Below are 23,362 nucleotides of genomic sequence, written 5' to 3' on the forward strand. Positions count from 1 at the left end.
GTGGGTAATGCTGCTCTCAGTCCTGCAGTCATTCAGCTAAAACAGTGTGATATCAAAAGGTGATCAGCAGGAATACAGAAGCCCACGCATCATCCTCCCCACTTTCTCTCTGGGGAATTTCCTGCCCTTCTATTTCTTGGACATGTCAAATGTTTTGTTCTGTAGGTAGCACACTTCGCATTTTTTCCTAAAGAAGTTGTCTTGTACAGCTCTATCCTCTCACTGTAAGACTGCAGCAATGCCAACTAATAATAGACACAGTTTGAAGCTAAAGAAATATTAAGCTGCTTGGTTTTTCTTGTGTGTGTTCATCTGTGTGCTATAAATGGAGTAGAAAGGATTAAAGCTTTACACAGTCTGGAAGTAGCTAAATCTACTGAATATTGTCTGTCTTTGCCATCAATAATTCAAAAAAACTTGAGTCCAAAATGACAAAAATCTCACTTGGACAGCTGTAGCTGCAGGCAGAACAGAAAGGTTTTGAGCCAGTTGCAGACTTGGTGCTTTGTTGACTATAAAGGTTGAAGAACACCTGAGGTCCCTGCAGTCATTAAAAGAAAAAAGAGCAGAGCAATGCAGAATATTGCTGCAGAAAAGGCAAAGTACATTTTAACATTCATTACAATTGTATTGATAGATGTAAGGGTGCTGAATATCTGCTGCAGCACAAGTAATGCTACCCTGAAACGCCAGATTAATTTAGGAATGTACTGAACATAATTTTATCCTATTTGTGTAATGAGATCACTTAGCCCCTGCTCTCTTTTAATCACTGGATTGGATGCAGAGACAGGAAGGTAGAACATGGATTTCTGTCACCTGGAGGATGCAAGTATTGATCCATGTGCACACAATGCCAGCAGGAGGATGGAAGGAGCGAGTCGTGACGTTAATCCAGCACTGCAGGGATGGGCTCAGCATGGTGCACAGCGATGTTGGGCTGTGCCTCTCATTCTTGGGTTTCCCCAACCTTTGCTGGAGGATGTAATGTTATAGCAATGACTGTCCAAACACTTGCGGACCTCAACAGTGGTTTGAGGAACTCCTCTGTACAAACCTTTCATAACCCTGTCACGGAGGCTTCAGATCTAGCACAGTGGTAGGATACTGGAAGTTGAGTGTTTTCTTCTACTGTCAGCTTCAGAAACCACCATAAGAAACTGAAATCACAAACTGGATTAACTGAAACGCAGAGGAAAGCTTTCTCGTTGTGCCAGATGGAGGGTTTTTAAAAAGTATTTAAAGTTTGCGGGGGTTTTTGATGTCTTTTCTCCTTTTTAAAATGATTTCTAGTTTTACACTAACATATCAGAGTGAGAAGATGTTTTGAGCGAAAAAACAACTCTAGTATTTCAGCAATTTTAAGTGAATTTGTTCTGTTTTTTTCTGGATGGGAAATGTGTCAAAAGTGACTCTCTTTTTTTGAAGGGAAGCAGTGCTTTACTCCATATCTGATAACTTTTGGTATGAGGTGCAGTTGTCCTGCACCTCTTCAAATTCAGTAGAAATTTTCTTCAATTCTTGTGTTATTATCAAGAGGATGTAGTCTTGAATTCTCTCTTTTCTTCAGAAAAGATCAGAAGATAGTTCAAATGAAGGAGCAAAGAGGTAGTTTTATTAGTTGGTAAAAAGCCTGTAGATGTATTGAAGGAAATGTCAATCACTTCTTCTGCTTTTCACCTGCTACTATTTGGGCCCTCAAATATTATGAATGTAGTCCAGCACTCGTAGAAATTGATAGATTTCTTTTTCAGAAAGAAAGTGACCTTCATGTATTGTCCTTTTTCATATTATGTGTGTCAGAAATACTTAGCTTATTTCTGGTGAGGCTAGCACACTCTGTTCCCCTAACAAGGGAAGGTGGTAAAGCCACCTTGACAGTAAGGGTCTGTTCCCTATATTCTCAGAGCAGATGCATCACTTGTTCATGTGCCCCATCTTATTCAGTAATATTACTGCTGAAAGCATGGAAAACCACCATGAGAAACTGAATGAATGCTAGGAAGAGGAAGAAATTACTAAAGGGACATTACTAGCTAAGGAGACATGGTGTTTTTCTGTTAAGAACCTGACCAGGCTTCAGTCCTTATTGGCTCAAAGATGAAAGTATTTGACTTGGAAACCCAACTCTACCTTCTGAAACTTGGTTATTGACAGATGCAAATTTAACTTCCATCTGGAGTAGGTTCATGAGTTGGCCCTAAAAATCCTCAGGCTATAAATTCAAGAATCTCTTTCTTCAAATTTCCTCTATTTCTAGAATTTCAAATGATCCTAGTGCCCAAAAGAGCAGAATATTCAGTTCACAGCTCAGGTCTTCATAATCACAAATTGTTCTCGCAATACAACTGGCTGAAGTGAGCAGATCGCAAAAGCCTCGTCTCAGGAAATTTTCAGCCCAATTTTATGCTGCTACAGTCTGAAGGAAAAATTTTTCTTTTCTTGAATTCTTATCTGAACTTCATTGATACAAAGGTTTTTACTGACTACTAACCTGCAAACCTCCAATGTATGTGTGAGCAATTCTATTAAATTTAAACATCGATGAAATTACTCAGGTGAATAGCTCTAAAAGATCAGTCCCTTTAAAGTGTGCTGATAAAATTCTGATCATTTCTCAGAGCTCTGTTTGAACTCAATGATGCTTCAAAGAGCAGAGGATGAAACCTTGGTTGAACATGATCGACATTTTGATGCCATGTATTGTCTGACTTCTTCCAGTAGCTTCATACAAAGCCCATAGAAATAATTGAATTAATTCTTAGATGAGTAGGGCATAGACCTGAGACCCAAGTTCTCACTCCACTTCAGGCTGGGAGTGAGTTCAAATTGTTCTCCTCCTTCTAGGACCTGGCCCAAGTCCTGTGAAGTCCCTTGGACTTTTAAGAAAGATGTGCTGTGTGTGAAAAGGTCAGGATTTTGCCAGGGTGTCATCCAATGTACCCTGAAGCCAGCCACTGCCTGTGCAACTGGCCCTTGAGGGTTTTTATGTTAGATTAAAAAGTAATATGTTTAAAACTCAAGTTGTCAAAACTTCCTCTTTAATATACTTTAGATTAAGGCCTTTACTACTGCTGACATACTGCTAGCTTTTAAGTAAATCTATGTTATGTGAGTAGTTAATGCAAATAGCTAGTTTAATATGAAACATTTTCCTTTAAGCAAAATGGCTGAGGATATAAGTAGTATATTTCCTTTAATGTGTTATAGCTGCATTATATATTTCACTTACATTTTAATGTAATTATAGGTACAAATTGTTCACATTTGGTCTTATGAAGCCCTGAAAAGTTATGTCTCGTGAGTCAGCATGTAATTTCCTTCTGCAGAAATTGCAGAATTATGCATTGAAGCTAAGTACATTGAATAATGGTAATTTACAATCGAATTCCTATGGATTTACATATTACAATCACATTAATGCCAAAGGAATCCACAATATTGTCAAATAGGTTAATAATGGTTACTATTAGCACAGAGAATACCAGTGGAATTAATAATGATTAACTACTTACTTTAAATGTATGCAAAATTATGCAGCTACCTTGATATTATGAAAATTACAAAAATGTCATGGAAAGTAAAGGCTGGAAAGTGAATTGAATGTCTCTGTTATGAAGGGTTACCCATACACAACTCTGGGCTTTTCTAGGGAGCTCTGTTCGCATCTGAAAGCTACTGGAAATTTGACACTCCTGAAACTGTAGAATTTTTCCTGGTTTCCAATGTACTTCTTGTTATTTAGGCTTGCAGTTCTGGTGTCTGCTCCATTCATCTTTCTCATGCCTTTCTCGCAACACGCAATGCCAGACTGACAGAATTATGTACTTATTCATGTGTACCATCCTAAAAATCCCTTTTCACCAGTTCTTCACTGTTAAGACCACTGTTCATGAAGTCATGTAAGGCACTCCCAGTGACTTTGAACTGGCTCATAAACACCCTGGCTGTCTTCATTCTATTCTTTCCCAAAATACAGTTTGTCCATGGGAAGCTTCAGAGATAAGAAACCCAAAATAGATATTGAGAAATTGGTACTACTTGGAGATTAAACCTTCAATCTAGACAGAACACACTTGCACTGTGGTGTCAACTTGGAAACTTTTAGTGCAGGCTCCTTTCAGAGGCTGTTTCCCCGTGTTTGCACACAGCCAAGTGTACTTAGCCTAGATAGAAATAGTCTTTTCTACTGTGGACTGGGATGAGGCCACAAGTATCTTTGAGCAGGGGTGACTGGAGCCTCAGCTGCACAATTAATCTAGCTAGTGCATGGATGTATTCAGCCTTGCTCCCATCTTGGAGGACAACAAGGACCTCTCCTTTGGGAGCTGTCAGACAGGGATTAGTCCAGGAGAGAAGCAGAGTCTGAGCAGCCAACAGGGGCTCCCACATCAGGAAAACTAGCACTAATGCGCTAATCTGCAGAGTTGTTCAGACTCCTCTTATGTGCGTGTGATACAGTGCTAGTATTCAGCTCCTTGTGTCCGAGTGTTCACATCTATGTCAATGTAGTGACATTAAAAACTTGGTTGTATTATAACTGTTTTATGAATTGGTGTGGCAAGCCTTATTTAGGTCTCTTCTGAGAATGCAAATAACAGATTCTGGAGTGCACGGAGGAGGGAAATAAATGGCACTGCAAATGGATGAGGCTTGTTATTTGTGCAGTCATTAATATTTAACTGTCCTTTTTCACAGGCTATTACCACTTGAATTTGTAAGATGTCAATGCTTTCCTGCTTTGGATGAAACATAGATTTGATTCTGGCAGCCTTGAAAGGTGCTCAGATTTTATCTTCTGGATCACAATACATATAGCGCATTTGAGACACCTTTACAACTGAAAAGCATTCAGCCCTGGGCCTTGGCAGCCTGGGCTTTGCAGTGGGCTTTGTGTTTCACCCTATTTGATTAGCTGGGGGAAGACTTAGCCTCATACAAAAAGTCTGGAGGGTTTTTAGTGTGTTTTTGTATTACCCTCCTGTTCAGCATGAGTTAATGGTATTTGAGCTGTAGGAGTATGTATTAATGCTTCAGTCAAAGGAGGAACTGATTTTTTCTAATTGTTTCAGCCTGTTCAGAGTGGATGGCCACATCCACAAAACAATAAGGCTGAACAAAACATTGAGACTTGGCACCTGCTTTTAAAAAGAGAGAAGGAGAGGATGAAGTAAAAGATATGTTTGTTTCTTCCCGCTTCATTCAGAGCAAACAATTGCTGTCTGTTAAAAAGGATGCTATATAAGAATGCCTTATTGCCAAAGGTTGGCCTTAAAAAAAAAAAAAAAAAAAAAAAAAGAATTATGATTCAAAAAAATTCAGGAAAAGTAATTAATCCATGATATTACCTGGTCTCTGTATAAGCAAATGGCTAATAAGCCAGTTCCAGAGAGCAGCTGGTTTGCTTTCTTCACCAGAAAAACAAAAGCATGCTTAAGCTTTGATTTAGGACAACCTTTCGATGAACAGGAACAGTATAAGGAAAAATATTCTTCTAGTCAATTTGCACATTTTATGGAGATCTGTCTAGAAGGTGGCTGTTTCAGGAAGATAAGGATTCTAATTTTGTAATTGAGTGCACTCTGAAAAGACAATTAGGAGCTAATGTGATAAGTAATTGTAAATTATAACAGCAGAAGAAACCTGATTCACAGTCCTCTGTGGAAACTGTATTTGTGTATTCAAATGATGCATCTGTACTTTTATTTCCCCTACATGTACATTTTATTTAATAAAGCTAGAAAAAGATTTCTGTACAGTTTTGATTTAAAAAAAATAAGAATTCAAAAAATGCCGGAATGCAGATGCATCTCAGCCTCATGCTAATCTCAGTGCAGTGCTGGAACAATGCTGGGTAGGATAACAATTTGGCAGCTCTGCCACTTATAAAGAATTATATGGGTACAGTGCCTGGTATCTCCACTCTTTTGGGTTTTACAGGATTTGATCTATGTCTCTGTCAGGGATAAATGCCCAAGTCAGTGGAGAGCAGGAGGAAGTTTTAGTGCCTTTGTTATGGCAAGAGAATGGCACTGGGGTCTGTCTGTGTAAATCCTTATGGTGCAGGTTACAGTAATAGTTCCAACACTGTGGAACTGAAGCCTCAGGCTAAGGAAAGATGCCTCTTTGATTATGATGCTGCCTTACTGCTTGGCAGAGATGTGCACAGTTCCTTGATGTGCCCTGCGTTTTCGTCTTGCTGTAGACTTTCCATATGGTATTGCTTCTATTTCTGATCCTTAAAGCAGGGATAATATTTTTACACTACCAGGGAAACACTGTGATTTTTAGGGAACTAAGTACTCTGTGCCCATGGGCAAGGTGTCCCAGCTGCTCTAACATTGTCCTCCTCTAGTTGGGTCTGCACTGGCCCTGCATATGGTTCTGCTATAAAAAGGTGTCAGTAACACCTACCTCATTACGCTTACTGCTCTGGGCAGATTAAAATACTGCCAGGAGCCCTCTATCCAACATGGCTAGAGCAGGCACTATTTGAGATTTGGATAAATGTTCGTGAGCTCTTTCTGCACTCTGCTCTGATTTTATTTTTTTTTTTTTTTTAATTCTGCTTAATCCTATGAACAAACTACTTGAGTATCTTCTCCCAAGGGTTTTAACATAAGTAACAAAATGGTTTCAAGGAGCTGAAAGTTTATTATTTAAAAAAAAAAAAAAAAAGCCAGCCGTCCTGCTTTTATCCTCCTAAGCCTCCTCATGAGTCTCTGCTCCATAAGTTCCAAGCTAAATAATTTACTAAAGCATTATCTAGGAATATTTGCATGGGAGTGGGGGGACAGAGTTGAGCAGAAGTCTAAAAAGTTCCTGTAGTACCTAGCTAAGCCAACTTCCTTCTGCTTCATAGACTGAACTCCAGGAAAAGTGCTACCTGAAGCTATCTACAGCTGTAGACCAGCTGCCTTCATCAAGGGATGGTGTGCTGGTCTTGTACACAAAGTATTTTTATGGTCAGCCACCAAGTTGTTAACCCTCCTGGACAGACGTTGAGCTCTTTTTCTCTAGGATAGTTGCGTACCTGTGGATGCAAGTTCTTAAAGGATTTTTCACTTTCTTAGTGTCCTTTATTTAGGGATCATTCCTGGATCTTTGTCTATGGTGTTGCTAACTTCATTTAAAGGAAATGCAGCTTTTAAAAAAAATATTTCAATACTTTATTATGCTAATCTTAATCAGCTTGATGTGACTTCATTTTGGGATCATATTATTATTTGGGACTTTTTATTTCCTTGGATTTTATTTTAACTTAAGTGTCAATCTGTCCTTCATGAAGTAAAGCTATTGGAATTTTTTCAAGTTTAGAAGCAACGAATATTTTGAATTCTTGGATTACAAGGACACTTTTTAAAGCTTACACCCTGTTTTCTACATGTTCCTGTAAGTGCAGTTAATGGAGTCTTTGTACATAATCCTTAAATCTCTAAAAGTGACTGATTATATATAGTTTGTTGAAATTTCTCTTATTTGATCCTTGTGATAACAGTTCCCTAAGATTCTGGTGGCAGCAATAATTATTCAATTAATGAAAGTGTAGTTTTTCTCACTTTCCCTTATTAATGCCACAGCCTTTTTTAAGGGAGTACCAACAAAAATACTTTTTGAAGTGTCTGGTTATGAAACTGTTACAACAATTAATAGTTTTAGTTATACAAGTGAAAGACCGTGTAAACAATATTAAATACTTATGTGAATGACTTCTTAATGTTTCATTTAGGAAAGGGCCCATAAGAAATGATCCTTGTCCACTGAAAAGAAACAAAGAGTAAAATTGCTCTGCAGTTGTCCCATACTAGCAGCCAAGCCATAATACTGAAGTCTGAAATTCATTTTGGAAAACAAACCCATTCTTGGGTAGGGAAGAGGGAAACTGATTAGTTTATCACTGCTGAAATCAGCCTAATGCTTAAATCAATCAAACCTGTCATATTGCTTCTCTCAATTTCCCCAGTCTATAGACTCAGAACTGCTTCAGATACAGCAGTGCCAATTTAGCAGGTGCTAAACCTACAGTAATTTCGTGTATCAGCATTTTTTCACTTGATAATAAAACTTCAACAGTAGTGGAAGCTGCTAGTACATGGAGACTTTAGTGCCACCATAAAAACAGCATTGTAAGAAAATAGCCTTAAGCTGAGAATGGATGAGTAGTTTCAAAGTTGTTATACCACATCTCCAAACAGAGCCAGGATGGGAGATCTGAACGGAATCCCAAATGTTATTCTTCTCTCGAGTTTTGTTGATATATGGTGAAGGACCATGACATGATTTAGTTGAAAATATGCTGCTATGGTACAATTTGTCATATGAAGCCAAACTTCCTGGGTATTGCATATAGTTCTCTATTCAGAGCTCACTAAACTGGTATTTACTGGCAGTAACTGTCCTTATATCAGGCAGTTTTCTCCAAGCTTGCATCATTTGTTCTCGTGCCTACAGGTTCTCTTTTGATAAATATGCACTACAAGGAAAATAAGGTAAAGCAAAGCCAGAACAGGAAAGCTTCTTTTGTTAAAAAAAATTTAAAGTTACAGGCAGGCTTGACTAAAAGAAATCAGTACTTATGAAGGCTTCTGAAATCTGTAAGTGATTTACCAAGCCGGGGACTGTTAACCCTGATTTTGGTTATTTCTTGAACTGAGCTCAAGATATTTCAAAGATAACTAACTTATATTTTTTAGTCTGGCAGTCTTGTTCCCATAACTATTGTGATGGACTTGATCTATACAGATGAGAATTCAGTAGGAACACTATATGGGCTTTGCAGCCTGCCCTGGGTGTCTGGAAAGGAATAAATGCATATATTCCAAATGTGCAGTTAGCAGGTTAGATGTATGCAAAGCAGATAAAAAGCCATTGTCGAGCCAAAGAGCAGTGATATTGAACAACATAAATGCTGTGTTGCTCTGGAAATCAGGTTTAAGTTTAGATTATTGCTATTGGAGTCTATCTCCATTATTTCTCTAGAAATGCTCAGATTTTTCTATTAAATGTCACTGATTCAATCAAATACACATCCTGACCTCATACAACATCAAATCAAATCAGGCACTAAGTGGAGACGTCAGATATCTGTACTTATACTTCATTCAATATCACTCATTTCTGTTATTATAGTGTAATGTCCTAATGCATTAAATGCTGCATTAAAAATATAATTCAAAATATATGTGGAGTTAGTCTCATAGCTCTACTTTGAACAATGAACTAAATGCTTTCTGGTTTGGTGTATAGTATCTATAGATTCACTGAAGCAACAATCGGGTTTTCTCTGTTGGTGACATCAGATTTCAGACTTCTGGGAAGAGAGTAAGAGGCTATTTTGAGTGTGCAACACACTCCTGAGGGAGAGGTCTGCTTCTTCAGTCAGTGGCACAGGGCAAACGGCAACAAATTGCATTTTAGGCTGGATCACCACCTTCTTTTAAGGTATATGGTTCTTCGTTTAAAAAAAACCCAAAACCAAACCAACCAACCAAAAAAAAAAAAAAAAAAAAACCAGCCAGAAAAAAAGGGTTGGATGTGCAAAAGTCAGCAGCGAGTCTGACATGGTGCAAAACAGGTAGCAAGCCCTCAGTGTGACACTTTGATCAGAAGGCAATCATAGCGGCAGTAATATTGTGTAACAATAATAGCATTACAATGTAACCTGGTATTTTTTAGGAAGAGGGTAAAGGGGAACTTTTTTTGATCAGTCATAGGGTTAGGAAGTAAGGGGTCATTCTGAAATGAACTAATGCAGCAACCCCTTCAGAACGTGATTGATATAAATAATTTTGAAATGGGATCTTTGTGGAAAAATCCATGTTTGTAGGAGTATGAACAAAACAACAATTTCTACCTATACCAGGGAGCATAATTGCAAATAAGTATAGCGAGAACAGTATTAAGCTGATGTCTGCTATATAACCCGACATTGTTGGATTAGTTGTTTCAGGAAGCTTTTAAAAATGGATGGGGCAGGTTTTGAAACTCTTATCCTCTCTGCAGGTAATGAAAGTACAAAATTCACTGCAGATGAGCTGAAGGCAGATCTGATTATTACCATATTTAGACACTTGAATTTTGGTCTGGGCCAGTAGTGGGAGATTCTAGTAGCTGCATTCCTAGAATTTTCTATATCTAAGTAAAAATACAATATGAAGTCCATATTTGCAATAACAAAGATCTGGTTGCAGATGCTTTGAAGGCTTCTCCTGCATGTGTTAATATGTATGAGCCCGTAGCAGCACTAAGGTTTTAGATTTGCCCTTTAAAAACTGGGGACACATTTGTGTGTATTAAAAGATTGCTATCAAGTTAGTGTGATGAAAATTATGAGTCTTTTGGTGACAATTACTGAGTAGCAAAGTACAAGTTAGCAAGACTCTCCTGTAGCTGAAGTCAGAATGAAAGTGGTAGCAAAGGTGCTGTTCTTAGTGGGATTATACTTATATGCAACAATGTTAATCAGAGGAATTAATAGATATCAGTCTCACTTGAACTGCATTGACAATTTAAAAAGAAAAAATCTTTCAAAATCTTTGTTCCTGAATGTTATCCAAATTCCTGCCGATGTGGAAATTGCTGTGTGTACCTGAAAGCTGGGGCCATCACCTACTGCGTTTCTCAGATGCTTTTGGCTAGCACTACTTTATGAACCTCATCAAAGAGCACTTTGCTATTAAAACCTCTCTTGACTGTAGAGTGATTTAATTACTTTTAATTAAACATCTCTTGCTTAAAAAGAAAAAAAAATCAAGATTTATTTCATTGATGAGAAGAATTGCAAATGTCATCTAAAAATTATGCTGAATCAGATTCCTCTGGGACATTCATTTCATTCAGAGGAGCTATCTGGGTTACAGGCATATTGTTTATTAGACAATAATAGCTCTGTTATTTCTTTCTCAAGCAGGTAAAAGCCTTTTGGCAATTTTATGCTGCTGAAATTCCTGTCACGCTCAGAACCTCTTACAGGAACCTAAAACGTCAGCACAAGATTAAGCATTAAAATGTAAAAGCTTTTAGGTTTTGTGAGATACCACAAACCATGATTCTTGTAAAAATATATATATGTTATCACACATGCGAGTATATGCATACGCAATATGTATTCACAAGGAATACATAAATTCTCTTGTGAAAAAATAGATATAAATATATATGCATATGTAATAAAAAAAAAAATCATGGTCAGGGGTTGGCTGATTCCCCTGTTTTCTATGCTCAAATTCCTAAACCTATCGAACTACCCAATTACTATGAAACTTTTATTTTTACCTACAGAAATAATTGCTGGAGACTTATCACTAAGAATATGAAGCAGCACAAATTACCTTCAGCCTCCCTAAAGTCTTTGATGTACTGTTTGTTTGGAGTTTGTGCTCACTAGGGGAATGTGCTGTGGATAACACATAGATGAATTCCCTGCTGTGGAGTGGCTACCAGCTGTTTCTCTTACAGCTTTAAAACACAATGATTCACTGTTGAGCCAACAAAACCCGTCAATATGCTCATTACCCAAACCAGGAGCTAAATAATATAGACGGTGGTGGACTTCTGGCTACATTAAGCACTGAGGAGAATTTCAAAGCCTGCCCCTGCCCCAAAAACCCCAACAACAACAACAAAACTAACCCAACCCAACAAACCAACCCAGAACCCAAACAAGTCTTTTTCTCTTAAAATTCAAATTTGTTTCTAATAGCTTTAATTAAAATGATGATTTCTCAGGATGCTTAACAGGTACTATCAATCGCCCATCCAATAATTAGCTGTCTACTATGCCTCAGACAGGACATTTCTTTTTGCTGTTCACATATTTTTAGTGGTGCTGTGTAACTAAAACAAAAATCTCATTTCACCAAGCCGGGAGTCATCTCTGATTTTTAACAAAGTGGAGGTCTTCTGTTGCCTGTCAGTTGTCATCAGGTAAGAGCACCAGGCTACCACTGACAACATGGCATTAGGACTATTGAGTTGGGCGTGAGTGTATGGTGTTTTCTCCTGTGTAAAAATATTAATTTGTGTACCTGTCATGACCCTGCTGTGAGAACAGAAAGTATACGTGATCAGAAAAACTGGCCGGTTAGCAAGCTGCTTATGAAAATCAATAGTAGACATTATGGATGAACCTTTGAAAATGAAGCTCTTATTTCTGTTTTTTCTTCTTTTGTTTTATCCTTTAAACTGCACTTGGAGAAAGCTTCTCTAGTTTTTAGTAGGTGTCTTCAAAGAAAAGTTTAAAATAACGTGCTGGTTTTTGTTTTTGTTTTTGTTTTTTAAAGAAAGGCGAGTATTCCATATTATGACACTGTAGTGGATCATTCTGTTGTTGAATATTATTTTTCTTTGATACAGATGTAAGCTCCTGATGCTGTAGGCCTCTATTTTACACCTGAAAACATACGAATCCCGTGAATATAATTCATTATCATTGTTGTGAGGCTAGTATTTAGCAACCATGACTTTAACCTATGTTCTTCCAACATACATAGCCATACAAAATGCTAAATATAATGGCTATAAAGGATTTGGAAATGACAAACATGTAGATACACTACTTATAATATGCTTAATAAAAACATTTTAATAATGCTTCATAACTATTGTCTTTTTGTCTTAGTTCTAAGACAGGATTTTGTGGCCACCTGTTGCAGTTGCTTGTTTGGCTGAGAAAGAGTTCAAGGGTCAATGATATGTTCATGCCAACAGTTTGGAGAAGCAGAACTCCAGGAGGTCTAGGATGTGGCCTGAGAGAGGACTTCTAGAAACAGCCCTGTTCAGAGATTAGTTGAACAGATTTATATATGGTTTTATATTCTCTCTGGTAATAACGCCAATTCTTGCAAAGCGGTAAATTTTGACTATGTATAACGTGCGCGCTTTGACAGTTGAAGAGGTCTGGGAAGCCTCCTGATCACAGATCTGGTTTTGAAGTGTTGCTTTTGATAAATTGAACCAAAGTGAGAAAGCATGATCGCTCCTGCCTCTCTCAAGGATTCAATTACTTGAGACCTGATTCAAGATGCGCTTGTGAAACAGCTTTCTGAGGCCTAATGACAAATGCTTTCAGTTACACTGCTCACAGCTCAATTAATGGAAAGGTTTTGGTGAAAGGAGTTGAATTAATTTTATCTAATATCATGCAGATTTTTGTGAAAAGTTTTCTTTTACAAAAGTTATGTGCCCAGACTGGCTTTCTTGACTATAAGATATTTTCAAAACATATAATTACAATTTACCATGATGAGTTGAATTTATTTTTGTCTGTAAGAGAAAAAAAAACCCACAAAACATAAACCACCAAACCAAAAACCACCCACCCCCCCTCCCCCCAACAAAACAAACAAACAAACAAAATGGTACTACACTGGGAAAAAATTCCAAGTTTTCCTCTATTTTTGAGGAGGTGCATCCCTAATATGTAAAGCCAGCTGGAGAATAAGAAGCCTTTCAATTCCATGCTGAGCCTTGGGGCTGTCGTCTTTTTTTTAATAAGACAAGATGATAATAATATTGATTTGTTTTACACATTTTCAAGCTCTAACTAAAACAATGGCAATTGGTGCAACTAAACATTTCCAAAGTTGTAAATGTTTTCTACTGAATTTCCTTTTTGGAAGGAATCGCTTCCCTATGTAGTGTATAATTAAGAACGGGGTCTAACTGTTTTCAGAATTTAATGGAATGAAGGCAGTCATTTGGAAGAAAGAGGGAGAAGAGAATCAAAAGAACGTGTAAACTTTCACCTTTAAAAGGCAAATATTCTGTTTCCAAATATGACGTTTTGGCCCTGTTAAGGCTTGTGGCAGCCATTACAGTTGGTAGTGGGAGAAGGGTGCTTCCAGGATGTCACTTCTCCTTCTCCTCAGTGGTGCTGAAGGGAATCCACCCTGCAAATGAAGGCACTGAACTTGTAAGCAGCTCAAGGAAAGGGAGATGCATCTCATTGTGCATAAGAGATTGTAGATTCCCTGAAGAACTTAGAGAAGTGTTTCCTGGGTGTTTATCTACTCCTGAGATCCAGCAGCGGGAGACTGAGGGACTGATCTCCTCTTAAAGGAGCAGTTTTATTAAAGTATCATTAAAGTACTCCTAAATTCCTAAAGGAATTAGTTTTATTTCTGTTGACTTTAACAAAAGCATGATTAAGTACTGAAAGAGAGAATTATGACCCCAGTCATTGCTGCCTTTGATCTAGCTAAACACGGTGCTCATCCTGCTCACCCTTCTCCCACGCCATTACAGAGCAAGGAGTTTAAAAAAGTTGAAGTAGTTTTGAAAGAGTGAAAAATAAGTTTCCCCTAAACTATGGAAGTCAAAGCTGTAAGATTTTTTTCTGTCTATTTCTTTTTAACAAAGCACTAGAGATTAAATTTCTCTAGAAGGTATCACAAAAATACTCCATTGGGCATGGTGACTGATCCAGGTAAGAGTTAAATAATGAGATTAGAGTTGGTAGCACTTTAGAGGCCTGTGTATGAGTTGGCAGGCAGGGTGTTACAGGAAAGCCCTCTAGTCTCTTACTTTTAAGACCACACAGTAAAGCTTCATGGAAAAATATTTTCAGTGCTGTGTGAATTTCAGTGCTCTGTGATTCCTGTGACCACTCTGAGAGTTTCTGTGTAATTTGGCTCAAGTTGTTGTTTGACATGTTTTTCTATTCACGCTGAGCAAGAAGGAGTGTCACCAGGGGTCAGAATGAGATTGGGACGTAGCAGTAATGTGTTTCAGTGTCTTGTTGCTCATGCAGTGACTGTGTGGATATTCTGAGACAAAGACTTTTCCAAGCCATCAGTTGGGCGAGAAAGGTCAAACTGTGTTACTGAAAGTATGTCTGGGTAATGAAAGTACTAAGCTGATTGTGTTGGCAAAAAAAAAATTCACTTCCAGAGATGGCAATGATTTGGCAGGGTTTTCCCAAAGAGTGAATCTATTTTGTTGCCTGAAGTTCCAGACCAGAGGAAAAAACAGAGGGGAGGGAAGAGGAACAATGAATAAAATGTTCTAGGTGACAACTGGCTATTCCCTGCTAACACAGGTTTTATGTTAACATATTTTAGTTTAATAGGGTTTTTAAATGTCAGCCAATTACTCCTTGGTATTAATGTTTTAGCACTCCAAACATAAATTAGGGTATATTAAAATTTGAAGCTCTTGAAGGGCTATGCAGGTTATTTGTTCAGGGTTTCATGAGCATCAATTTGGTGCACACATCTAATTATAATCATCATAAGCAAGAGTGTATGGAATGTTCCAGCACATGAATCTCTAATAGTGAGTAATTCCTTATAAAAATGAGGCAGCCCATATGGGTGAACAGATGAAACACTGATAAACACTGTGAAATAGAGCAGACGTATGACTTATGCCAAAGGTTCTTCATTCCTGATATTTACTATCCGTGAGGAGAGAGAATTAATTTGTTACACACCTCTGAAATTCTAGGTACTAAATACAATGATGACATTACAAACCTGAATCACCAGAGGTATTGCTATAGAAGGAGATACTGGTTTAAGGCTGTGTTTGTGGGTGGTGGTGTAATGTTGGTTAGAACAGTCGTGAAGGGAGTGTTGGATTGCTATCCAGGTGAATGTCATCTAAATAATGGAGCAGAATGTTACTTTGACAGTGCTCTCTGCAATAACTTTGCTTCTATTGTTCAAAATAATTGATGTATATTGAATAATTTCATCTAATGTGTGTTGCAGCTGGAGAAAGACAGTCGCTTTTTATAGCCTGATTGACTTGAAGTATTCATTCTAGATGGGGCATGCTATAGCTGGAAAAGTAAGAAAGCATAGGTACTTAAGTGTTTATGAATGACTATTCATTTGTTGTGAGTGAGTTGAGGCAAATATAGTGGGTGGGTACATAGGCTCTTGGCTTGTATGTAAATGATAAGAGATTCATGTGTTTCAAATGTTTGTAAAACCTAGGTTTTGCATGATTAGGTTTTGCAATAAGGTCCAATACCTTACAAGATGATAAATACTTTTAAGAGATTTTTGGTGGCAACAGCATTGTGACGTATGAGCAGGTGTTGCTCCCTCTTGCCCTGCCCTGACTTCACTGGGCTTCTCCTTCTTCTATGCTGAATGAATATTTCTGTTTGTTCACTTACAGCCAGGGCAGAGGTGCACTTTTGAGCAAAGCCGAGCTTCATCTTTTGTTCTTAGCTGCAGTGAGGAAAGGCTTATTCAGTGAAGCCCAGTACCTTTGCACCTTAGTTTTCACACACTTATGCCGATAGATAAATGAATATTGTTTTAGGCTTGATTAAACTTGCCATATGTTTCCTTGTAACAACAAAACTGTAATGCCTCATGTTTTGACACATATAGGTGTTAAGAGTATAGGTAACAGAGATGGAGTCTGTTTTAAGAGCCAGAGGAAACCAAGGCTGCCTTACTGTAGCTAGACACAGACTTCTTAATGCAATGTTCTCATTGACGGTATTTGATATTGTTTAGGAAGGCTTCTTTGCTGCAAAATTGGAAAGGGTGTTTTGGGATGTAGATATTAGAAGTGTCTCACAGCATGCCCAGCTAGTGTTTCTATAAGCATTAGAGTCAGCAAGATTTATTTCAAAGATATAACTTATAGGAGAAACCTAGCCTATTAAATGTCTGTTACCAATGATGGCATTCTGGAGATGGAATTCGTTGTGCTCAGCAAAGAAATGAAACCTGGATTGTTATATACAGTCTATGATAGGTACTGATTTCTTAGCATAGAGACTGCATGGTTACTCAGGATTTGTTACCAGTTAGTTAAAATATATTGAATGACAAGGTTGATCTGTCCAAAGGATTTGGAAGTGAAATAGATGAAAGTGTATGTTTTATCAGAACTAATAAAAAGCAACGGGGACATAACTTGTAGTGAATAATTTATTCATGAAACTTACTTTTTGTTCATAAATTTGTTGCAAACAGATGGCAATAGTCTAGAATGCATTTGAACTTGTTCTTGTAACTTCTTCTTCATCAGGGACACACTAGTAAGTTGGATGCATTTTGTATAATTTGAGCAATTTTGATTGGCTCACCTGTGTCACCAGAGATCCCACTCCCTGATTAAAGAAATTAAACTCTTGGTGCAGTGCTCTTCATTCAAACCCAGGCTAATTCCCTGTGGTATTTTGCCAACTTACTGTATATAGATGATACTTTTATCTGAGGGCCAGGCAGGGATCAGCAGAGCAAAAGTAATTAAACTTGATGTGCAGAAGAGGGAATGTCTTTATATCCATTCTTTACAGATTTCTCCCAGGGTGAAAGCAGGTGAGCAGCACCCAGAGCGACCGCTCAGCCTGCCTGCCTGCCTTCTGTTGCCTGCTGCTGAGGTGCAGAAGCACCAAGGAGCAAGTTCTCAGTGCGTGTGAGAAGGGGAGAGGGCCACAGAAAGGGTGATACTCAATTACTTTGTCAAATAGCAGGATCTCTTACTGCCTTGCAAACCACAATAATCTGCAAATGCAGCTCGCAGTACATACGTATCAGCTTCTCATGGTGTAAAGCAGGGGGAAGGGGTCAGCAAGCTGCAGGCTTTTCATAAGAATCTGAATAACAGTGTGGCTCCCAGTGCTATGTTGGGAGAGGCAGCTCTTAACACCTAGCTCCTACCGGATTCTGAAGGCAGGGGGACCTGGAAAGTGCTGCCTCATACAAAATAAAGAACTGCAGACAAAACCACTGGCAATAGTTGGCCTTTTTTGAGGAGCATTTCCCAATGCCCATTGAGTTTCTGCTTAATCTGTACCCTGCAAAATAAAAATGTAATCTGGCACATCTTCCTGGGAGCATTGCCACTCCTGTGCCAATCAGTGCAAGGGGGAAAGACAGTAAAGTGCCTTTTATAACCTCCTTAGGTCTGATATCACTCTGCTCCATTACTATGTGTCTGAAAGTTGGTGAATCCTAGGAGTATGTTAACCATTCACTTAAGTGTATGCTTAAGTAGTTGAGGCCAAATTTTTCATTAAAGGAAAAAAAAAAGGAGCAGACAATGTCATAATACACCTTCAACTGGCTTTGTTTTTTTTCCTGTAGTAATGTGTGCACAATCTTTTATATATGGGACACTCTGTCATACTAGATTGCTTACAGCTACTTCCATATAATATTTAATAATAACTCTGTCAATATTGCTGGAGAGACACACATTTTGTTTTCCTGGAGACATTTAGGGAGTACTCAGGAGTAAATAATGTTTCCATAATCTAAATTCATGCTCTATCAGAGAGGCCTGTGTCTAAGGTACAGAGAATTATGTTTCACAAAATGTGCTTATTGCTATAACTATCTCTTTTTATAGTTCATTTGTTAAGCTAAGTAATGATGTATAGCTGCTTACACTAAGGTAATAATTCTTTCGTATTCTTCATTCTTACAATCTCTTCTTCTCCCCCTTAAGTATCAACACTCATTGAGGGTTTTGTTAAAAGAATTCTCTGTGTCATATTGGTAACAGTTTCTTTTTAAAAAAACCCCAAACCTAGAAAGACCAACTCTCTAGTTATTGTAACTATTACCAAAAGAGATGAGAGAGCATAAAACAAAAGGCTTCCCTGAAAGACTGTTGGGATTACTTTTTCCTTCAAAATTCAGACCTTTAGAAAACACTAATGCCATAGGAAGAAATTGTCTGTAGTCCAAAATGAAAATTAATTTCTAAGAGAAATGTTACCTTTGAGACAGGACTACAGTAGAAATTGCTCAGTAATACTTGACTTTTTATTTTAGTGACAAATGTAAAACCTGGAGACTAGATCTTCAGCTACCATAAAGGAAAGCAGCCAGTACTTGACTTGTGCTTATATAACATTTATAGATCATACTGAATGTCATAACTCCTAAATTTCAGAAATCACATGGTGGAAATTCTTCCCCTCTAATCAAGGAAGGACAACTGAGTGATAAAAAGAAGAGGAATACTTTCTGTATTAAAAAAAAAAAAAAAAAAAGCCTCATCTGACAGTCAATATCCTTCTCACCGGCAGAGCTAAAGCAATTTTTTTTTTCCCTCATGGCCTAAGTCTGTGGAAATGGCATCTGCCAAACAGCCTTTGTCATAGTGGCCTAAGGAGTTGGTGACTTTTTGATGCAACTGGGAGCTTATGAGGTGGATGTCTGTGTGTTTGGGCAAGAGGGTATGGCTGGTTGGGGAGAGCTGAAGTTGTATGCACGTTTCTTCCTTTGGTACTATTTCCTATTGAAGATTTATGCAGCATAAACGTTAGCTTAAATATAAGCTTTGATACAATTGGAGTCCTGCAGCTTTCAGACATGTTACAGGCAAGGTTATATGGCGATGTGCTGTGTGGTGAGAAGGCAAATCAGTGTTGTGGCACCATAGGCATCCCACAGTAGTATATTCTTAAAGCTTATTTTCATAGAAGAGTTGAATCTGGTTTTTAAAGTCCTTGTGCTGCAGTGTGGTGCTCCTGTCTGCCATGGAGCTTTGTGCACTGTGCTAAGGCCCAGACTACAACAAGACTTCCCTCTCAGCTACAGCAGTAATGCAGCTGCCTTCTGCATTTTTGCAGAATGCAGAATTGCTCAGGCTGGTTCTTATGTGGTCCTTATAAGGAAATCCTTACAAGAGAATTCTTATATTTGTCCGTGTTCCCTGCCCCCACCTTGTTCCAGTTCTAATGCCATTGGTTGCTCCTTTGATTGCTGTTGTGATGGATTACCCCATGGTCCTTCAGATATCCCAAACTGAGTGGCACTGATGAGATGAGTATTCAGCAACTGATACTTTCAGAATAGGGTATGTGACAACAGCAATAAATATGCAGTTGCTTCTGAGGCAGCTCATGGAAATGGAAGTGCTTTAACTGACAGTATTTTCAGTAGCACAGGCCCCAGGGAGTCTCAGACAAAGGAAATATTCCACAAGACTTTAGGAAACAGAGTCCTATTCAATTATTCATATTCTCACTGGGTTTCGATTTTTTTTTTTTTTTTTTTTTTTTGAGAATGGCATAAATTGCTTGACACAGACTTGGTTTAGTTTTGAGGATTTTTGTATGATTACTTTTGTTTAAAGAATATTAGAAACACTATTTGAAATGGTAACGATGCTGCAAATTTCAAAGGGGTTAGGGACTGCTTGGAAGTCAAATGGAGTTGGGAACTTAAACCCTCTGGCAAAATCTTAGTTCTCATGTCCATCATTAAAATTGACCTGTAAATAGCTTAAGGGCAAACAGAAGGCAAATTAAGTTTTTCCCTTATGTGCTAGAATGCACACATCATTCAGGAAGGTGATGCATAGGCTGAAAGAAGTCAGATATTGCAGGATACTGAAGTTTTGGGGAGAAAGAGAAGTGAGATGGGGACAGTACCATTATCAAACCACAGTGCTCTGGTATAGTTGCAAAGCGCCCACGGTATTGCGTCATCATCTATTTGTTTTGTAGTTTCCTTGATGGTTTTGACAAAACCGGCAGCTGGAGCAAAGTTTTACTCTGTTAAAATTACTTACTTTTTCTCAGTTTTCCTGTGCTTCATGTCCTTATTTAAAATACATTATCTGGAACATAGACCTGTCATGCTTTTCTGTTTTGTAATCTCATTTTACAAAAGAAGAAAGTTTGGGGATTGACTCTTTTCAATGTGGGCATAAGGAACAGGAATGGATCTGGGACAGTTGTGCTAGTACGTAATAATTAGGAAATACTGCATGTTGGCTTTGGTAACAGACGTTTACTGTATGAATATGAGCGTTTACTTAAAGATGGTTTCTTGAGAGACGAGATGGGAGGAGGAAAGTGTGCTTGAGATGGCAAATGCTTGTTGTGGAACAAAGAGAGGCTTGAGGTTCTAGACTGACCTCCTGTTGAATTTATCCCATTTCTTTGGTTGAGAAGGAGAAAAACCTGAGCAGTCACGGCTATGAAAGGAGTCGGTCCCTCTCTTGAGGGAGATAGTTAAGAGTCTTGCCCAACAGGAGGGAGTCCCGGTGAGAGCTGTCCTAGATGTGCAGACATTTCCAATGGTCTCTTGGAAAATTAAGGCTGCCTTGGTTATCCCCAGGAGACAGTAATCTCCAAGTGAGAGAGACATACGTTAACACTTTTAATATTGTCTTTCTGTTATGGCTTGTTCCTACTGGGAGAATAAACTATTTTGAGTATGAGCAGATTCTTTGTTTATGGTGCACAGCAGGAAGAGCAGCATGTATCAAACACAGAGTATGCAGGGAGCTTGTAGGATGTGGTCCAGGAGTGGTAGAAGGATCAAATGTTGGCACAGCATAGTGGAAAGGGAGAGACAAGCATGGAGAGGAGCACATAACTCTGAAGACAAAGGATTGCAATCCAAACTTGTTTGCAAGTCCCAGTTACTAGGCCTCACAGAGGACCAGGTGAGATGCATTTGTTATCCATGGAGGCAGGATGGAAATACTGGTCCCCTCTGATCCCAACAGTTATGTAACTTTTTGACTTGCTGGTGTTAAAATTAGGTTTCTCTACTTTATAAAGGGTAACTTTCAAAGATAATAGAACTATTTATTTTAATAGGTGATGGTGATATTGTAATAAATTCGTTTAGACCATGATTAACACAGACCATCCTTATAGCTTTGTATTTTCAGGAAGTGAACCCAATATGAAGGCAAAGGAAAGTTTTCTTTGCAATTTTTTTATGTTGGCATAAATGATACAGCTATTGAACCGTATGTTTTGATTTGGTTTTTTTGTTCTCTTCAAACTTACAGATATTCTGGGAAGTAAGAACATTGTATTAAACCAATTGTAGTGCAGTAGTTTTTTGCCCCTGAAATCAAATGCCAGGAGTATTTATTATGGTAGAACAAATGCAAATATCGTGCCTTAAAGTGATGCTACTTGTTTATGTGTTATGGTCTAATTATTTAAGAAACTGAGTCTAACTATTATTACAGTATGTTGAGACTTCTTAATGAAAGCCAGAAACATTCTTATGATCCCCTCCAACATTTTTCTAACTCAGCAATCTCTATCCCTGAAGTAATTTGCAAGCTATTGATTATTCCTGGAGTTTAATACTTTGCTTTCAGATGGGTGGTAGAGCTATGTAAGAATCACAAGAGCTTGCCTAACCTTTTTTTCTTCCAGTAGATTAGAATCTAGATATTCCAGCCATGGATGTGACAGAAGACTTTAGGTGACTTTAGAGAGATGATTGTGGAAAGATTTCTTACATGTAAGCCAGTTATCTTGCGAAAGGAATCTTTCTTCCCATCCACTTCAGGCAAGAACAATGTAGGTTAGGATTTACTTAGTTCCTGTGGTCTGACACAAGTGCAGGATAAACCAGAAGACTCTTGGGAGTCACAAAACTGCACATCAAGACTTGCACCATGTAAATTTTACTGGATGATTTGAAAGTTTTTCATAGTCCGCCATAGCAGACATCTCCCACTAACCATGCTGTAAAGAGAACGGGAATGCATAGCAAAGAAGTAACAGTTCATGTGAGTCACTGCAAAGGCATTTGAGAAGCAAAACATCTTGAGTGTTGGCTGAAATGTTTGTGATTCCTCACAATTTAAACAGCGTTCTTTCCTGATATGAGACTCAAAACATAGGAAGAAATAAGAATATGCCAGGAAAGGTACATTTGTATTCAAATAGGATTTTACTGTTGTGGAAATCAAGGAAATAGGATATATGATTGCTCCCATGTTATGACAATTTAAACTGTGCTTCTTTGTGATCTTAATACCTGAGATTAGCAAATATAAATGGGAAAGGCACTGTGCCAAGCAAAGTGTAGATTTGTTATATTTCCAAGTTGGGGTGGTCTAAGGATATACAGGGGGTGAGAAATTGGCTTACAGCAGTGCAGTGTACACTTAAGAATGAAATTGCAAGAGTCTACCTCAACCCACAGATTTCTAATGTCTGAAGTGTTGTCAGAAGGTTAGAACAGGGGAAGAAGAAGGGAAGACAAAGGAGAGAGGTAAAGATGGAAGACAGGGGCGCGGGGGAGAGAGAAGGATGGGGCAAAGGAGAAAAAGTTTAGAAGCAGTGTTGAAAACTTTCTAGATGAACATCATAAGGTGTTGCTGAACAAATAGTTAATCATTTATTGTGAAGGCTGTGGTTTCTTCTCGAGGAGAATGGGAGCTGAAGGGAGTATGGTATCCTGAATTAATGCTTAAGCCCACAGGCCATAATTAAATATGGAATCTGGCCCTGATCTAAATGAGTTTGATACCTGTGCCCTAAGCACCAACATCTATGAAGTCAATCAGATGTGATGCCTTTGTCATACTTCTCCTGCCAAACAGTGATGAGAAATTATCCATTGTTTTTGATTGAGGTATCCATCACTTGTGTGACTGGTACTTACTTTTCACATACAGG

The sequence above is a fragment of the Nipponia nippon genome, unplaced genomic scaffold (assembly GCF_047370975.1).
Source record: "Nipponia nippon isolate SJK-2023a ecotype South Korea unplaced genomic scaffold, ASM4737097v1 scaffold_5, whole genome shotgun sequence".
Taxonomy (NCBI): Eukaryota; Metazoa; Chordata; class Aves; order Pelecaniformes; family Threskiornithidae; genus Nipponia; species Nipponia nippon.